Genomic DNA, 6,470 nt, shown 5'->3' on the forward strand with positions numbered 1-6,470 from the left:
GCTTTGCAAAATATTCCTGGGGAGTTGAAGCCAAAGTATTTTACAGTAAATTGAGTGGCATCTTTGGATGGGCAGTGTGACCCTGCTGCTCAGGCTTGCAGTTTAATGCTGTAACTCACTAACTCTGTTGCCCAGAAGGAAATAAAGATAACCATGTTTGTGTTTAATAGTGAGTGAAGAACACAATTTTATATGTGTGTTTAATGTATTGAGGTAAAAAAGGAAAAGCTTAAAAACAACCCTCAAAATGCACCTTTTCATGTTAAATGTTCAAAGCTGTGCCAGTGGCTTTAAATAGCCATCCTGTGTTCAGTCTGGTTAGTGACATCTCCTTTCTCCTTCTCATTTCACTTTTATCTGTTGTATTATTTTTCCATTTTATTTATTGTTTGGGGCCTCTGATGACTATCATTGTACTTGAAACACAATACAAACTAAACAAAACACTTCACATATTATCAAGTTTGTTACATAATTTGAACAGGGTGTTTCTGCTGTATAGTTCTAGCAGACTATTGGCAGTGGAGTTTATCAAAAGGCTATGTGTTTTGAGTAGTTTTATATAGATGTAGTGGTAAAACAAACATATATGTTTAATATGCTCACACTCTTTCTTTGTCCAACATCTAGTCTCTTGATTATTTAGAACTTGATCATATTCTATAGAAACATAAAATTGCTGAACTAACTCGAACCAAGATACTAATTAACTCAGAAATCAGTTTTTTATGGTGGTCAGGAGTCATTGCTTAGGAAGAAAATAATAGAAAGGAAGGCAGATACAGTGGTGCCCACTCTGATGGTGCTTTCACCATAAAGCACTCACTGGTTTATAGACATCCAGAGCTCCAGGCTGTGGATGGAACCAGGATGTCTTATTGCCTTGATAAATCCAGGATCTTATATACACACATATTTTTTGTAAAGCTTGTTACCTTCTTCAACAGGAAAGGGGAAGACAAAATGAAACATGTAAGCCCCTGTGAACAAGCCAGTGCTAATATGTATACCTTGAAAATGGCTTATAATGGAAATAGTTACCAATAAAGATGTCAGCTGGGGGGGGAGAATCTTAATTTAAAGCAATACACAATGCAGATATAAGCCCAAGTTAAGAGGATGCTCTCTCCCATTTAGCTGATCCTAGGGAAGGGCATACCTGGTGTGCTCGGAGCAGCTGCTTCTCTCCTGCGGATCGGGCTGGAGGGCTGTGCCAACAGTGGTCCTTGGTGCTGCTCCCATGCAGAGAAGCTGCAGCGAGCTCTGGCCGCCGCAGAGTTTTTGAGCAATAAAAGCAGAACACCGCTCGCCAGGGGACCAGAAGTGAAGTGTCAGTGGTCTTCCTCTCAGAAGATCACGAGTAGCCAGTGCATATTGGAAAAGGAAGTCAATTCTAAGCGGGCAAACTCATCTCTAACACCAGCTGAAGTGCTAAAATGTGTGGATGCTATGTGATTTCTCTCTGAAAAGTTGTGCAGGTCTCATGATGCAGCAGGCAGTTCAAGCTTCATAGCCATCGGTATGAAATTATTTTAAAAATGGCAATATGCAGAAAGGTAACAGAACCCAAGGGTGAGGAACTTTGGGGATGACTTTTTCATACTTTGTGTTTTGAAATTATATCATTGTAGGATTGCCTAATGGCATGGCTGAACTTCTTGGTTAAAACTTGTTTAGAATTGTTAAACTAGAACTAAGCACATCAGTCACAATGCTGCCTCCAGTAAAAGACTGAAGTGTGCAGCTGTCCGTGAGTATGTGAGGTCCTGTGAGAAGGAAGAAATGCAATGTTTTCAAGTGTAAGCTGCCATTCTGTGATGGATTAAATGTTGCAGCACAGATAATTTTTTGCATGCTTCAGAGAGGAGTAAGCAGTTGTCCAAGGCAGAGGATTAAGAGCTTAAAGGGCGGGTAGGACGACTCAGCTCTGTGTACAGTTTCAACCCATTGGAATGACTCTAGACAGCAGGGCAAACTGAAGGGTCACTTTGTTATGCAAACATGGATATTTTTCCAAATTGCCAGCCAAATTTAATATTTAAGGACCTAAAGATACCACTGCTGTTTCCGAAGGGTTAGAAAGCAAGCAGTGAGCATGTTTGCCAGAAGACCCCTGCTGTATAATGTATGTTTGGTGGCTTAAGAAGAAACTGATAATGTATTTTACCTTTATCCACACAAGTCTTCCCCCAAAATCCAAAATTCACTTCTGCTGGTCTAGCCGTCATTTTATTAAGAAAATCATTTGAACTTTTTGTCTGAGCTCAGTGCCTATGAGAGAAAACCTTTTTAATGGTCCTGCTGATGGACTTCTGTATCAGAACCGGAGAATACAGATTCGTAGACAGAGATGGGAGAAAACTGACAGTATCAGAGCATATCTGGTGACTGAAAGGGCTGCTGCTGGTGGTGGTGATTTGATTCTTCATGTGTCTGATGTCAGAAGTGCAAGCTGGGATGGCAGCTCTGATGTCTTTGCTAACAGGAATGGGGCTGACAGGTTCAGACTTGGTTTTTCTAAGTGAAGGATCTTACACCACCAAACCATTGCCATATATAAGCAATATCTCTGACTAATCTTCTTATAGGTCTGTGCCCTGTTATCAAAAACTTCTAATGAAGCAGTCAGTGCTTCCAACCCTACTAAATGTGAAAACACATAGATTGTATTATATCTGTGGCCAAGCTCTGTGAATTAATAAAAGCAGGATGAATAAGGTAAATATTTTCATAGAATAATACTACTAGAAGACATGCTAATTACAAAAGTATCGCAGGACTTCTGAATTTTGTTTTTTACCCTATCAAAGCTGCTGGCAAACACTTTATGCCTAGTTTTGTTTTGCTGACAGATGGATGTCTATGGGTCATTGTTGAATAGCCTTCTGAGGCCTTACAAGGATCTGTCTGAAACTTAGTTATCAGGTCTCTGGCCACATTCAGATGGCACTGCTGTTGCTCACAATGCAAACATTTTGTGTGACAGGGTGGCACAGGGTCCAGTGGCGAGAGCTGAGGAATGGGAGTGACGCACATTTGAGTAAGTCCAGTCACGGTGGCAGTGGTTAAGCAATTACGATTGCTTAATTCATGACATTCTGGTGTGCATCAATACAAAGATACATTTTTAGAACTTTGGGGGTTTTAGTTTCCTTTTTTAAGATGCCTAGGAAACCGTGCTGGTAGAAAGCCACAGTAAATGTTATTGCTAGAGAAACCTCGAAAGTAAAGGGCATAATAAACATAGCGACAAAAATCTTGCACGGGTAGCAGTCTGGAGCTGTCTGTAAGTACATGTTCAAGTAACATTTCTTCCACAATAACCCCATGGTATGGAGAGTTCTGGCTGGGCTGGTCAGTTACAATGTAATGCAAAGCTTCCTAAATGAAAAAAAAAAATCACAAATGTTCACGAACTGTATGCTCCTTGCATTCATGGGTCTGATCTGCTGTCCTGCCTCCACCTGGAAAACCAAGTTTCACATATAGTGTCCTGTAAAAAAATGGGACTGTGAGACTGCACAATAAAAATGTACATATGCTTCTGTCCTGAGGTGGTTCTCTGAAATGACAGCAATAGATCAGGGCCTGAGACTTTTTCTACGAACTTTCTTGTACCTTTTTCTTTCGAGAAGAACTTTTAAGGACCAAAATTCCATGTCAAATTCAGACAATTTAAATATAGTTATCTGGTATGTGGAGACTAGGATATTGTTTTATAATTCATTTTTAGCCCTGGGAAAATATTTCACAAACAGTATCTTCAGAGAAGTGTTGTATATGTAAGTACATGTATAAACCAGTGATAAAGGATTATCACAGATACATCCTGTCAAGATAAAGTAAACTTATTTGGGGGGCGATTTTAAAGTGAAGTGTTGTATGTATTGCAGTTGTCGGGCTTCAGAGCAGAGACTCATTCTGGCTGGCCTGTGTGCTGGGAGTGTGTGGCTGCATCTTCCCTTCCCAGTACAGGATTTCATATGGATGGCCCACTGCTCCCAGGTGGGACCACACTTTCCGGAAACTACTGGTTGCTTTATCTCTTTGTCCCTGGAAAGGGTATCTTTAGGCCATTCTTTGGAGGGCATCACCCTGGGTGCAGTTGCTTTGGATAATAGATTTTTTCATATAAAAATCTTACTAGGGCACAGCAGTACTGTTTCTCCTAGGAGGAAATCCTATGTAAATGCAGCCTTTAGTTAAAAAATAAGTGGGTAGTGAGAAAGTGTAGTGTGTGTGCATGCGCATCCTGTAAGGAGAGTATGCAGCGTGCTAGAAGAGGTGTAGGTGGCTATCTGGTCGTGTTTTCAGCATCGCTGAGCTTCACCATTTGGTGCGCACCGTTGTGCGAGTGGAGAATCCTGGATCCTGTACACCTGGTCTGCAGTCTCCTCACCTGTCCTTTGTGTCCCTGGTTAGGGACAAACAGGGATGTGTCCACTGAAGTAGCTCTTTGTGCTTGGCTGGAGTTGGGTAGGAAGTCCACCATCCACCTGGAAAAATGTTACAATTCTGAGAGGGGTTCAAGCTTTCTTGCTCTGCATATATACGATGAATCCTACAGAGTGAGTGTGTGTGTATGTATATTATGTATAGAAATACTCTGCTATACTGTATATTTGAAATATTTCTAGTAGTCAGGATATTTGAATTCAATCTTAGGAGGTGCGTGCTTGTTCTGTGATCTGCTTCTGATGGGATTTAGCTCAGTGAAGCATGTGGGGCACAGACTCAGCTGTCTCTTTATGGTAAGGAGGAGCTGGAGCACCGCTGAGAATGGAAGAACTACCTGGATGAAACTGGGCATCAGGGGGACTGGTGGAAATGCGTAGCCTGACTGTGGCTGAGTAGCCTTAAGTCTAGCAGGCTCGTGAGCTTTGGTTCCAAACAGTGCAAGTGGTGACGGTTTCTGAGCAGTAGTGGGCAATGAAGACGGTAAGAGCCATCTTCATCTGTAGGACGGCGGTTATTCTGCAAATAGCCTATCTACTAGTAATGGGCTTGACTGTAGTTCCATCTGGTAAGGGATGTAATCGTTCACAGTTTGACAGCAGAGTCTAGCATCTCTCTCCCAGCAGATGTAAAACCTATTGTAATGGGTCTGCACGCCTTCTTGCAAGACAAAAGATGTTTTTGGGTAAACCAAGATAGGCTTTATAGTACACAGAAAAAACTCAGCTCAAAAGCTTAATACTAGAGAAGGCTATAAGAAAGTAAAAATACAATAATACCCATCTATCTTGCATGCTGAGCCCATGGAACACATCAGGGAACGTGCAGTAGCATGAGCCACCCTTGCAGCGGGGTAATGTGCACATGGAGGGGAGGGCACAAAGTGGGGGGGAAGAATTTACGCCCTCATAAATAAATGATCTTGTTATTGGAAGATTTTGTGTAGTGATCTCCCTTAGTGGAAAAGACAAACTGTGTGTACCTGCTTGTTCCTATGGGTGTTGCAAAGGTGTTAAAAGGGGAGTAGCTGCAAAGCAGAGACCAGGGTGGTGTGTGTGTGTGTATGAATTTAACACAGTAATTATCGACCACAATTTAACAAGCCATAAAGCCTTCTGTGATTTACTATTACTTGCATCATAAAAGGGAGAGCAGAAGCACTCCGTCTTGGTTTTGTTTAACCATATAAGACCTAATAAGAGACTCTTTGCTTATTAAAGTCTGTGTGTACATAACTGATCTTGCAGTCCTAAATGTTGCCATTTCACAAAAGCAACCCAGTATGCTGTTCCATTTAATTTGGTGCTTACAAGAATTTAAACTATGCAACCCTGTCCCCAAAATGGTTCTCTTAATACGCTTTTGTATGTGCATAGAACCCTAAAAGTACAAAATGGCAAATTTGATCCCAGACCTAGCCTTTGAGGTTGTGTGTGAAGACAGTTTTCTACAGAGCCAACTGGAAAACAGGGTTTATTCTGTGGTATTTACCCATTTAAAATATTTTTATTTAAAGTAGGATAAATATCCAAAATACCCTGTCTTCCGTTCCAGAAATGATCCCCCTGAACAATGTAAGTAGTTTTAGAATACTTGCATGAATCCAAATGTGTAATCCAAACAGTACAATACTTACACTTCAACTTTTTCATTATGCATAAAACAGAATCTAAAACTAAACTAACAGTGTTAAAAAAACCCCCTTGTTTCAGTAGAAAACTTCATCAGAGGTGTTCTCATGCAGTATTTTATCTTGTTATTTGAATGCTGCATTTTCAGGATTTTCTTCTCAAACCATTTTTCTCCTATATTAAAAGGCAAGTCCTTATATGAATAAGGCACTTGATGATGGACTATTGCCATCTTCTGTTTGTTTAATTGCACTACATTGCAGAAGATGCATATTGAAAGGGCTGAGAAGCACTTTGGTAGGTTTGATCTGCGGAAGAGGCAGTGCTGCCAGCACCACAAATGCCCAAAAGGAAAAGCCGAGATGCTGTCGGCCAGCGGCAAAG

The 6,470-nt window shown here is 41.0% G+C and overlaps 1 protein-coding gene across 7 annotated transcripts in view; it reads left to right on the top strand.

Moving 5' to 3' along the window:
- MED12L (mediator complex subunit 12L) overlaps window positions 1–6,470 on the top strand; it is a 151,085-nt gene that overhangs the window by 65,617 nt on the left and 78,998 nt on the right. The window lies entirely within an intron of this gene.

The sequence above is a fragment of the Buteo buteo genome, chromosome 7 (assembly GCF_964188355.1).
Source record: "Buteo buteo chromosome 7, bButBut1.hap1.1, whole genome shotgun sequence".
Taxonomy (NCBI): Eukaryota; Metazoa; Chordata; class Aves; order Accipitriformes; family Accipitridae; genus Buteo; species Buteo buteo.